The sequence below is a fragment of the Capra hircus genome, chromosome 5, assembly GCF_001704415.2.
Source record: "Capra hircus breed San Clemente chromosome 5, ASM170441v1, whole genome shotgun sequence".
NCBI lineage: Eukaryota > Metazoa > Chordata > Mammalia > Artiodactyla > Bovidae > Capra > Capra hircus.
The window spans coordinates 118,169,712-118,181,936 of record NC_030812.1 but is presented as its reverse complement, the minus strand read 5'-3'; positions in this window follow the sequence as shown (position 1 = coordinate 118,181,936).

Genomic DNA, 12,225 nt, shown 5'->3' with positions numbered 1-12,225 from the left:
CTCTTCAGTCAAAGCGGAAAGCAAGTCTCCCCAAGAACACTGGGACCTTCGTGTTTCCGGAAAGGAGCGTAATTCAGGCCAGTTCCAAAGGGATCTTAACTTTTCAATTAAGATACAATCCTGGGAGCTAGGCAGAGGGAGACATAAAAAGGGGAAAGAGTGAACCAGGTCCCTAAGAACACCTGCTGCCCCCTTTCAGCCTTTCAAAGCCCTTAATCCCTAGACCACAGAGCTTACCCTAAGGAATCTCCCAGTCACCCACGAAAGTTGTGCAAACTCCTATGAAGAGGGAAGCTTAGCCGCACAGCCATCTGGGGAGAAATCAAGTCAAATATTTTTCAAATCAGGCAACCAGGCCAGATGTTCACCCCGTATTGGGACAGCCCTGGAGAGTTTGCAACCTACTTGAGACCAAGAAGGCAGTTTCTTCTTTCTCTTCTCTCGGTAGCAGTTTCTTTTTCACTATGGCTTTGCTCTGGACCAGAGGTGACCAAACAGCGTCTCAGGCCTGCGACCGCCGCCCTCTCCCGGCACCTCCAGCTTCCCTGTGGGGTGATCACATCCCTCTCCATCCGCGGCTGTCTCCCACATTCAGTTACAACCATCTGCCAAGGTCTAAGAGAGACACCGGATGCAGGGCGTGGGAAATTACGCCCATAGAGCGGATGGTACTAAATAATGCTCCCTCCCCACCACCCTCCACCTTCCGTGCTCTGCCCTAGATGTTAGGCCCCACTTCCTGTGTTTCATTTCTCAGGGTGTTGAGGCAGAAAAGAAAGTCAGAACACTTGTAAACAGTATACCTGCCGTTGAAGGGTCTTTGGCTCTTTTCTAACCTGCCAAACGCCTGATGGGGACCTGGTGGACTAACGGGGGATCTAAGAGGACAGCCCTCTGCTCAGGCTGCCTGCCAGGCTGGGTCCCTTCCTAGCAGGAGGAAGTCTGCATGAAGCTCCACAGCCTGTGAGTCTCCTTGGCCTAGCAGAGATGGGGACAAGGCTCTGTCGGTCTCTCTGAGGTTCAACCTGTGGTAACCAAGACCCCTGAGAACAGAAACCCTGTTGTATGTAGCCACCCACACACAAACCTCCTCTAAAAGGTGTTGATTTGTGGCTTGTTAGCACCACTGTTCTCAGGGGATCATACACAGATCAAAACCCCAGGCTAATATGTTCTGAGGCTACAAAATGAGGAAAGGTTATAAAGGCCAAAAACTACAAGGTCATATAAATTGTCAGGAATTAGGACTAGAGTTGAGAAGAAATAGGAATGCTTGTTTAAACAGGAGTTGTTTGGGGTTCAAAATGGTTACACATTTGCAGGTGTAGGAGGGAGGAACTTTGAAACAATGTTTGCACCTGGCACTGCCTGCAGATACTATTTTGAAAATGTCTGGTGATGGCCTTGAGTTTGATAGAATTCAGAAAGTTTAAGTTCTCAGTGATGCATCTGCAAGTTCTCAGATGCAAGACTGCATCTGAAACTACCTCCACCTAAGGCCATCTGGCTCCATTTTGTATGTGTGAACTATAGTTGCTCCGTTTTTATTTTTGAAAGATCTTAAATACATAATCAGGCTTCCCTGGTGGCTCTGTGATGAAGAACCTTCCTGACAATGCAGGAGAGGCAGGTTCAATCTCCAGTCCAGGAAGATCCTTTGGTGAAGAAAATGGCAACCCAGTCCAGTATTCTTGCTGGGGAAATCCCATGGACAGAGGAGCCTGGTGGGCTACAGTCCATGGGGTCGCAAAAGAATTGGACAGGACTTAGCGACTAAACAACTCCAGTACTTTGGCCACCTCATGTGAAGAGTTGACCTGAGTCTGAGTGAACTCAGGGAGATGGTGATGGACAGGGAGGCCTGGCATGCTGCGATTCATGGGGTCGCAAAGAGTCGGGCACGACTGAGCGACTGAACTGAACTGAACTGAACTAGTGACTAAACAACAGCAGCAGCAAATATATATATATATATAATATAATATATATAATGTCTACATTACCCTTTTTTGGACTTTTGTGGGGTGATAAGATTTCAACCCTGAGGATCTGCTACAGTGAGATTGGTCCAGTTGGAACAGAGTTTACAAACACATTCTTAAAACAAGACAGTAATGGCAGAAATCAGTCTTTGATGAACAAAATTTTTTTCCTGGTGAATTATTTTGATCCTTGAAGTGATTTAGAAGTTTCACCAAGTGGTGACAATAAAAAGCTGACTCTTTAGAAGACAGTTTGTCAGTTTGTTATGAAATTAATATACTTGCCAGGTGATCCAACAGTCTCACTTTGGGGCATTTACAGAAATGAGTTGAAAACTGATGTTTATGCAAACTTACACAGGTGTGTTTATAGCAGCTGTATTTATGACTGCCAAAACTTGGAAGCAACCAAGATGCCTGTTAATATATAAATGGCTAAACACACTGTAGACTCTCCAAACAATGGCATAATGTTCAGGAACTTTAAGAAAAGTTCTCTAGTGAAGAAAAGAAACATAAAAAGAACCTTTTATGCAGGTTATTAAGTGAAAGAAGGCAATCTGATAAATCTACGTACTGTAAAATTGCAACAATTTGACACTTACGTAAAGGCAAAACTATGGAGATGTTGAAAAGACATGTCTGAAGGGCCAAGGTGGAGAGATTGGGAGGGATGAATGGGGGAGGCCAGGGGGGTTTTAAGACAATGAAACTACACTCTGTGATTCTGTAATGATGGATTTTAAACTACTAGGTGGTGTTTTGGGGGGTTCTCAAGATCTCTAGTTCTTTATGTCTCAGTGGTATTTTTCCCTCATTCTTGAGTAGATGTCAAGCTTCCATAGTCAGCTCTGCCTTCACGTCAGGCTGGGGAGTTTTCTTGTCCCTACATGGTTAAGCCAGGACAGTCATGGCACTATGGTAAAATTGTTTCAAGTCTCAGTACCATGAGGATCTTTCACTTTGAATGTCACCTTTCTATTTTATTGGTTTTTTTTTGTTTGTTTGTTTGTTTGTTTGTTTACTTTATTTTACAATACTGTATTGGTTTTGCCATACATCAACATGAATCCACCACGGGTGTATATGAGTTCCCAGTCCTGAACTCCCCTCCCACCTCCCTCCCCATACCGATGTGCAAAGAGCTTGTCCTGGGGGCCATTAACTTACTGAGCTCACTAGGTGGGATGTGGGTCTCATGCCGTCATTGTTCTATTGTTTTCAGAGATGTCTCATGCTTCTGTTTTGCAAGGTTTTGTTGCTAAACAACCCTGCTTGGTTTTGTAGTTAAGCAAACCTGCTTTTTTAAGCAATTATTAACATACAGGGGTTCCCATTCTCATACTTTTTTACTTACAATCCCCAGTGGGATTAACCATTTAATTACCCTCTTTGTCCCTTTACTCTATCCCTATCAAATTCATGTCATTATAAAAGTGAAAGTGTTAGTTGCTCAGTCGTGTCTGACTTTTTGCGACCCCATGGACAGTAGCCCACCAGGCTTCTCTGTCCCAGGAATTCTGGCAAGAATATTGGAGTGGATAGCCATTCCTTTTTCCAGAGGCTCTTCCTGACCCAGGATTGAACCCCAGCCTCCTGCCTCGCAGGCCGATTCTTTACTGTTTGAGCCAACAGGAAAGCCCAAGCTTGCCATAGCATATAGAACATAAAGAGCAAACCCTAATGTAGTCTATGGACTTCAGTTCATAATATTGGAGCAAAATTTGTTCATCAGCTGTAACCAATAAAACAAACTAATGCAATGTGTTTAAAACGGGGGAAACTGTGTATGAGGAAGAAATGCCTGTGGAAACTCTGCATTTCTGCTTTTTACCCGAACTTAAAAGTGCTTTTTTTTTTTTTTCCATGAACCTAAAATGGAGTCTCTTAACTTAAAAGAGCAGTTGTCTCTTAGTCAACATTATCATGTTTTTAGCTCAGTGACCTAGGAACCCACTCTCATCCTTAAACTAGAACTGGAAGTTAAACATGCTACATATACGGAGCTCTAGTGTGTTCTGTGTGACATGAGTTAAGGGTCAATGATTATTTGCTGTCAGAATCCTTTAAACTTAAAGTGTAAGTCTGAAAAAGGCACGTTAGAAACCACTGGAGACAATGCTGAGCAAATTAAAGCACTAAGCCATCAAGAGAAAAAGAGAGGCTGAAATCTCTACTTTTGCTTTGCTATGACCACAGTAACCTTTGAAACAGAATTGTTATCCATCCAACTACCCTTGCTGAAGGGTAAGTATAATTGGGACTTTCCTAGTGATTTAGTAGTTAAGAATTCACCTACCAATCCAGGGAAAGCAGATTCAGTCACTGCTCAGGGAACTAACATCCCACATGCTGTGGGGCAATTAAACCCTCAGGCTGCAACTGGAGAATAGCCGTGCCACAAAAAAAGACCCTGCATGCTGCAACTAAGACTCACTTAACAACTAAACTACCACCACCATAGAGCTTCTCCATCTTCAGCTGCAAATAATATAATTAATCTGATGGTGGTATCCATCTATAAAGTTGGGCTTCCCAGGTGGCGCTTTGGTGAAGAATCCGCCTGCCACTGCAGAAATTGTGGGTTCGATCCCTGGGTGGGGAAGATCTCCTGGAGAAGGTATCTTTTGACTTAGGCAAACACCTGTCCAGAGCTTAAACAAGGGGCTTCCCTGGTAGCTTAGCTGGTGAAGACTTTGCCTGCAATGTGTGAGACCCCAGTTCGATTTCTGGGTCAGGAAGATCCCCTGGAGAAGGGATACGCTACCCACTCCATTATCCATGGGCTTCCTTGGTGGCTCAGACAGTAAAGAATCCTCTTTCAATGCAGGAGATTTGGGTTAGATCCCTGGGTTGGGAAGATCCCTGAAGGAGGGCATGGCAACCCACTCCAGTGTTCTTTCCTGGAGAATCCTTATGGACAGAAGAGCCTTATGGACAGGTGGGCTGCAGTCCATAACATCACAAAAGAGTCAGACATGACTGAATGACTAAACACAAAGTGTAAACAAAGTTAAGGAAATATCAAGGCTCTCCAGGTCACCATATACATATACATCAATCTTGTTCAGAGGTACCCTGGCACAATAAGCAACACAGTAAATATTGTTTTCATCCACTCGAATTTAGACAAACTACCTATCCAGGAGCAGAGCTACTGTTTGCAGTATAATTGCCAGCCTTGAGCAAAATTTATTTTAGCTTTTCTTCCCTCTCTATAACTTGGTTTTGTAGGTATTACAGGAGCAAAATGTGGTTCGGTAGGTTGTAAAAAAAGAGCCTGGGTTTTGAGGTAGGAAACAGATGATCATTCTTGCTCCTTACTCATCCGAGCTGCTACTGCTGCTGCTGCTAAGTCGCGTCAGTCGTGTCCGACTCTGTGCGACCCCATAGACAGAAGCTCAACAGGCTCCTCTGTAAATTAAAAAAAATCTAATGCTTGGATAAGGCAGATATTAATGTATCAAATGAAACAATGTGGATTGAAGCATTTACCAATAACTTGAGCTTTCTGATTTCAGTATACAGAAGGTTTAAGGATATAAAAAAGAAAGGCCAGCAGCGCCCCCTCTAGGAACTGTTAGTAAATGAACTCAGGTTTTTAAAAACATTAAACTACAAAAAGCATCCCCAAAACAAAAACCAACCGGCCAACCAGACAACAACAACAACAACAAAAAAAACCTGCAAAGCAAAAAACACTTGAGTTTTTGGAGCAACTATGCAAGTTTCACTCTAGCAATCAATACTCCGTTTATTTATGTGCGTGCATGCATGGGTGCTCAGTTGCATCCTACTCTTTGCGACCCCATGGACTATACCCCGCCCATCTCTGCTATCCATGGGGATTCTCCAGGGAAGAAGAATAGAGCGGGTTGCCATGACCTTCTCCAGGGATCTTCCCAAACTAAGGATCCAACCCACATCTGTTATGTCTTCTGAATTGGCAGGCAGATTCTTTACAATTGGCACCACCTGGGAAGCCCTAGACATAGGTTTATTCCATATCTTGGCAATTGTATAAGTAATGCTGCTACAAACATTGAGGGGTAGGTATCTTTTCAAATTAGTGTTTTTGTTTTTTTGTGACATATACCCAGGACTGGAATTGCTTGGTCATATGGTAGTTCTAGTAGACATATGTTAACAATATTAATCTTCCAAGTCACAAACATGGGATGTCTCTTCATTTAGTTATGTCTTTTTAAATTTCTTTCAGCAATATTCTACAGTTTTCAGTACAAGTTTTAATTGGGTTTTTTTCTGAAGTATTTTATTCTTTTTGATACTGTTGCCAATGAATTTCATTTTCTTTCCAAATCATTAATCAGTGTGTAGCAACTGATTTCTGTGTATTGACTTTTTATTCTGAAACTTAAGCAAATTCATTTATTAGTCTAATAGTTTGTGAGTGTGTGTGTCTGAAGTCTTGATGGTTTTCTACACATAAGGTCTTCTCTGAAAAGATGTAATTTTGCTTCTTTTTTCTCAACTTTGATGACTTCATTTCTTTTCCATGTCTAATTGGTTTGGCTAGAACTTCCATACTTGTGTTGAATAGGAGTGGTGAGAACAGATATCCTTGCTTGTTCCTGACCTCAGAAGAAATGCTTTTATTTCTTTTTTCATCACTGACTGTGCTGTGGGCTTTTCATAAATGGTCTTTATTATGTTGAGGTATATTAGTCACTCAGTTGTGTCTGACACTTTGTGATCCAACGGACTGTAGCCTGCCAGGTTCCTCTGGTCCATGGAGTGGTCCAGACAAGAACAATGGAGTAAGTAGCCACTCCCTGCTCCAGGGGCTTTTCTTGTCCCAGGAATCGAACCCCTGTCTCCTGCATCTCCTGCTTTGGCTGGCGGCTTCTTTACCACTGAGCCACCTGGGAAGTCCATTTTATATGTATACAATAGTGATTGCATAGTAAGGGTCTTCTGTCCTATAAAATGGTTGTAACAAATGAAAACATCCATCAATATGTTTTGCACTGCATATGCACAAGTGAAAAGTCTCCTTTGGTTTATATTTCTGAATGGTTTGTACTTTTGAAGCTCACATAATTCTGCAAGCTTCTGGTTGAAGAGAATACTCTTTCCTCAGTCAGCTGTTTTTAACATGGCCATTGTGGACTCCTCGGGGTCATAGTCACGCTTCCTAACTTGAAGTTAAACCTCAGTGCACTGAAAGCATTCTTTTAAGCTAAGAATAGTCTGGATCTTTGGCTCTTTGCTGTCTCTGTTGTATTACCCAGTGACCTTTTGCACATTTACAGCTCCTTTTCCCACACTTTTCAGCTCTTGCCAGGGGCACAAATATTTCAGGCAGATTTGAGAGCTTTAGAAAAGTGTCCTACAGTTTCTTTGTGTGTGTTAGTGTTTACTTTTTACAACCTGGCATTAAACATGGTTTATCTTGATTCTGCGTGTGTGTGTGTGTGTGTGTGTGTATGTGTGTGTGTGTTTGAGCCAAATCAGAGTACTTTATTTCCTTCACTCTGGTCCTGGCCCAGAAAAAGTTGTTGAAAAAAGATACTTACAAAGACAACAAACAATCTTTCCAGAATATTGTCAAACGATAGGCCAATTAACTAAACAAAGCAGATATTGAAAATAGTGAAAAAGTTCCTTTGGAGTTTTCCATGTTACGGAAAACTTGAACAAACTTTTTGGCCAACCTAATATTACATGTCTAAGTACACTGGACACCCAGTAAGTGGACTTCCTCACTAATTTATAGACAAAGCCCACAGTAACCATTGTGGTTAGGTGCTGATTATAAGAGAGACCAGCAAAACTTTTTAAATTGGTCACTTCCTTCAGCTGATCTTGGCTCAGAGAAGTTGGAGTTTTTCCTCTTATACGAGTATAGTACCACCTTCTTCTGTTTGCAATGGAGAGTCAGGTGGTATATGCTGATTTAAACATACCCAGGGATTCTGGCATTGGAAGGTCATGACCTCCATCTCGTCTTCAGAGTAAGTGGCTTTAATTTTCCTTTTGGCATTTGTGTATCTTCCAATAGTTAGATGTTCCTGTAAATCTGTGGCTTTAAATCATGACTTTGAAGATGAGCAGTAGTCATGTATTAAGTTGATATAGCATGGCCTGTCTGTAGGTAATCACAGGTGTGGAAAAAAGTATACCTTTAGATTCCTTTTTGTGAAGATACTTTTGTGAAAAGTGAACATCATTCCTGTTACTGAGCCTTGGCTAAAAGAACCTGAATAAATATTTTACAAGTGTGAACAAAGGAGTATTTTTATTTTATTTGGAAATAAAAGCAGTTTTTCTATTTTTGTTTTTGGGTTTTTTAATATAAATTTATTTTTTTTAATTTTACTTTATTTTACTTGACAATACTGTATTGGCTTTGCCATATATAAACATGAATCCACCACAGGTATATATGTGTTCCCCATCCTGAACCCTCCTCCCTCATCTCTCCCCGTACCATCCCTCTGGGTTGTCTCAGTGAACCAGCCCCAAGCATCCAGTATTTGTTTTATTTTTTGCCATCCCATGTGGCGTGCAGGATCTTTGTTCCCCAACCAAGGATGAAACCCGTGCTCCCTGCAGTGGAAGCATGGAGTCTTAATCACTGGACTAGCCAGGAAGTCCCTTTTTTGTTTTTGTTTTTAACAAAGAAATGTTTTTAGAAATATTCTGCTACCTTGTTGTAATAGTAACCTACTTTATTTCAAATCTCTCTGTAAAATACTGGTTAAGTTCCAATGCATTTGCACCCATAGCATTCCTTTCAGAATACAAAGTGTTAATGATTAACACTTTGCTAATTAATTAACACAAAGTGTTAAAGATGTTAATGATGAACATCTTCCACTTTTCAAAGGGAAGGAAAAAATGTTCCAAAAGAAAATTATATTCAAGATTGATGTGAATGTACTCACAATCTGATTATTTTTTAAATTGAAAAATGTATCAGTTTAGAAGGAGATAAGCCACAAGACACAGGAGAATATCCCTGATAAACCTACTTGATATTTGTTGAATTTGGCAATTTTCTGTGTGTCAGAGGAGCTAGTATTCTGAGTGAAGGAGATGAGGATTCTAATGTGAGGTAACAGGTGATGGATTCCATGGCTGAAAAGAAGCTAGAAACTAAGTAGAAAAATGTATAAAATGATCATAATATAGTACTGCCTTCTGATGTCAAACCAAATTTACTACTATTGCAATTTTTATCCCACCTGATATTCATTCCATTGTGTGCTTAGCAGGTGTGCTGCATCCTTTCAGGATGACGTGGGATAATTTCAAACTATTCAGTTATCAACATTCTAAATTGGAGACTGAAAAGTCTTAGGGTTAGCAAATAGTTTCATGAGACCCTTAAAATGGGGGTTATGGAAAATTGGAGAATTTTGATAACTACAGTGACAGTTTGATCAAGCTATATTTTTTGGTGGGAAATAGCAAAGCTTTCTGTTCCCTATTCAAATCTAGCAAAAGTAGAGAGAAAGGAGGATGGTGTTGAAAGGAGATGTGGCAGGATGAATATAGAAAAAGCAAAATTTTCCTCAAAAGCTATGATCTAAGATTCCAAATCAATGCGGTCAGAAAATGTGTCTCTTCTGCTCATAATCATTATTCCTCAAAATATCATTATAAAAGTAAATCTGAAAAACAAAGCAGAATAAAGTCAGAACAAAATGTGTGGTTACAAAACACTTGACTGCAAAAAATGTATAACCTATAAGTTGAGAATTTTGTATTTGGTGGTTTTACCAAGGACAATACCTGGGAAGGCAGCCTCTTAGATAACTCCGAGGAACTGTTCCCATTGGTAAGGGAGAAGCCAGGACATATAGGAGTTTTTGCTGCAAACAAAAAAAATATATAGTTGACTACCAAAAGATGAGTGCTAATCACAAAAACAGACATATCGAGTTAATGATTTTAGTGTTTTCTTATGTGTGAGAAGACGCAAGGGTCTGGGCTTACTGAAATCATTCCCGTGATGCCCATTTTAACTATCTAGTGCTAGTATCCTGTTTTCCTTCACTCTGAATTCCACTCGGGTTTCAACATCGGGGCAGCTACCCTGGCTGATGGCTTTATGGTCACAACGTCCCTTGTCTATTGAAATGGCAGGTGACATTCTTTCTCCACAGATTGACCTGTTATTACAATTATTGTGAAACTACCCCTGAGCTCTTTGGCTGAACTGTTCAGGCTGTGGGAACTGTGTTGCTGCTGCTGCTAAGTCGCTTCAGTCGTGTCCGATCTGTGCGACCCCATAGATGGCAGCCCACCAGGCTCCCCACATCCCTGGGATTCTCCAGGCAAGAACACTGGAGTGAGTTGCCTTTTCCTTCTCCAATGCATGAAAGTGAAAAGTGAAAGTGAAGTCGCTCAGTCATCTCCGACTCTTAGCGACCCCAGGGACTGCAGCTGACCAGGCTCCTCCGTCCATGGGATTTTCCAGACGAGAGTCCTGGAGTGGGGTGCCATTGTGGGAACTGTAGAACAGTGATCATATCAAAGGCATTCAGGTAAACCAGAGATGTGAGTCGCCACCTAGTTTATGGCCCAGCACTTGATTTCTTAAAAAAGTAGATAAGTGTTCACAAAATGCCTCTAGAGTCTATCTATTCATCCAAAAATAAGCACCTGTGCCAGGCATGCCCTGGTGCTGAGGTTAGGACAAATGAAAAAAATAGTTGAAAAATATTTTCTTTTTTGTGTGTTTATTTTATACTACTAGGAAGACATACAAGACCGTCAGCCCGCACGGCGCCACCAGTCCGCTGCCCCCCGCTCCGTGTGGGCTGGCTCCGCAAGTCGCCCGCCACGACGGCGCCCGCTCTTCCTGCCGCCCGCGCCCCTCAGATGCCGCCCGCTCGTGTCCGGTGCCCGGTCGCGCGTCCGCGTTAGGCCGCCCTCTGTCGCGCCCCCAGCCCGTGTACCGGTGCCCCTCGCCTGCCCGGCCGCCCCTGCGCTGGCCCCCGGCCCGTGTGCGTGCCCCCGGTCCGCCTGCCCGTGCGGCCCCCTCTCCTGAACCCCCACGCCCACCAATCCGCGCCCGCCGCCCGGTGTTCCGGTGCTCCCTCCTGTCGCCGCCCAGGCGCCCCTCAGACCTGCCCCGGCCCGTCGTGCAGTGCCCCGTGGCCCGAGCCCGGCGCACCCCTCTCCTGGCCCGGCTGCCCCTTCCGTGCCCCGGCCCGTGTGCGGTGGCCCCGTCGGCCGGCCCGGCGCCCTCTCAGCTTGCCCCGTGACGCCGTATCCGGTGCCCCATCTCGCCTGCCCGGCCGGCCCCTCAATGCCTGCCCGGCCCGTTGCGGGTGCCCCCGGTTCGCCCGTACCGGCGCGCCCCTGCCAGGTGGGCCCGCCGGCCCGTGTCCAGGTGGCCCCGGTTCGCCGCGCGGCGCCCCGTCACGCGCCCCCGTCCCGTTGTGGGTGCCCCGTCGGCGCCGCGCCGGCGCCCCGTCCAGTGCCCCGGCCCGTGTGCGGCTCCCGTCCGCCACGCCACGGCGCCCCTCTCCTGCACGCCCGCGCGCCCTCAGACTGCCCCGGCCCGTTCTGGTGCCGCATCGCCCCCCACGGCTGCCCCTACCGCTCCCGACCCCCGCCCCTCACGTGGCCCCGGCCGGGTCGTGGTGCGGCTTCCGTCGGCCCGCCTGCGCGCCCCCTCTGCCTTGGCGCCGCGCGCCCCTCGGTGCCCGGCCCCAGGCGCCGCCGGCGCCGCGCGCGGCCGCTGCCCTCCCGTCCCCTCCCGGCGGCGGCGGCCGCGCCGTCACTGGCGCGGCGGGGCGGGCGCTGTCTTTGTCGCACGCAGCGCGCGCCGGGCGCGCGCTCGCCGCCTTGTTTGCTTGTCGCTGGCGGGGACGCGAATCGGTCGGCGCGCCCGCCGCGCCTTGGCGTCCGAGCACGGCCCCGCGCCCGCGCCCCCGGCCCCGCCCGCCAGCCGCCGCCGCCGCCGGCGCGCCGCCCGCGCACCGCCCGGCCGGCTTCCCGCGCGGGCCTTCCGCTCGGCCCCCGCCCGCGCGCGCCGCCGCCCGCGGCCGCGCGCCGCCGCGGCCGCGCCGGGCCGGGGGCCGCCGCGGCCGGCGGCCCCCGCGCCCGAGGCGGCGGCGGGCCGGGCGCTGCGCGCCGTTGGCGGCGCGCGCGGGCGGCCCGTTGCGCCGCCTCGGCCGCGCCGGCCCCCGCACCGCTCGCCAGCTCCGCTGCCGCGGGCCGCGGCGCCGAGTGTCGTGCGCCGGGCGGCCGGGGCCGCGCCTCGCCC